At 59.5% G+C, this 215-nt stretch overlaps 1 protein-coding gene across 1 annotated transcript in view; it reads left to right on the forward strand.

The window, feature by feature from the left end:
* Positions 1-27: 27 nt before the first annotated feature.
* The window catches only part of LOC119587736, a 6,842-nt gene continuing 6,654 nt past the window's right edge, over positions 28-215 (forward strand). The window contains exon 1 of the mRNA XM_037936423.1: positions 28-180. The gene's annotated coding sequence lies outside the window, so the exon portion shown is untranslated. The remainder of the gene's footprint in view (positions 181-215) is intronic.

Below are 215 nucleotides of genomic sequence, written 5' to 3' on the forward strand. Positions count from 1 at the left end.
TCCCCCCCCCCTCTTCCTCCTGCAGCTGTGAAGTGGCCCGAGGCGGAGCTGCTGATCATCTGCTGCTTCTATCACGTCCACCACTACATCAAGGTCGACGTGCAGCTGTTCACGTGGCACCATCTCTGCGTCGCCATCGACCTCCGGGCCAACACGCTCGACCTCGTCTTCGATAATGAGGTCCGGGGCGAGTTTTGTGTGTGTGGAAAGTTGCT

The sequence above is a fragment of the Penaeus monodon genome, chromosome 23 (assembly GCF_015228065.2).
Source record: "Penaeus monodon isolate SGIC_2016 chromosome 23, NSTDA_Pmon_1, whole genome shotgun sequence".
Classification (NCBI taxonomy): Eukaryota; Metazoa; Arthropoda; class Malacostraca; order Decapoda; family Penaeidae; genus Penaeus; species Penaeus monodon.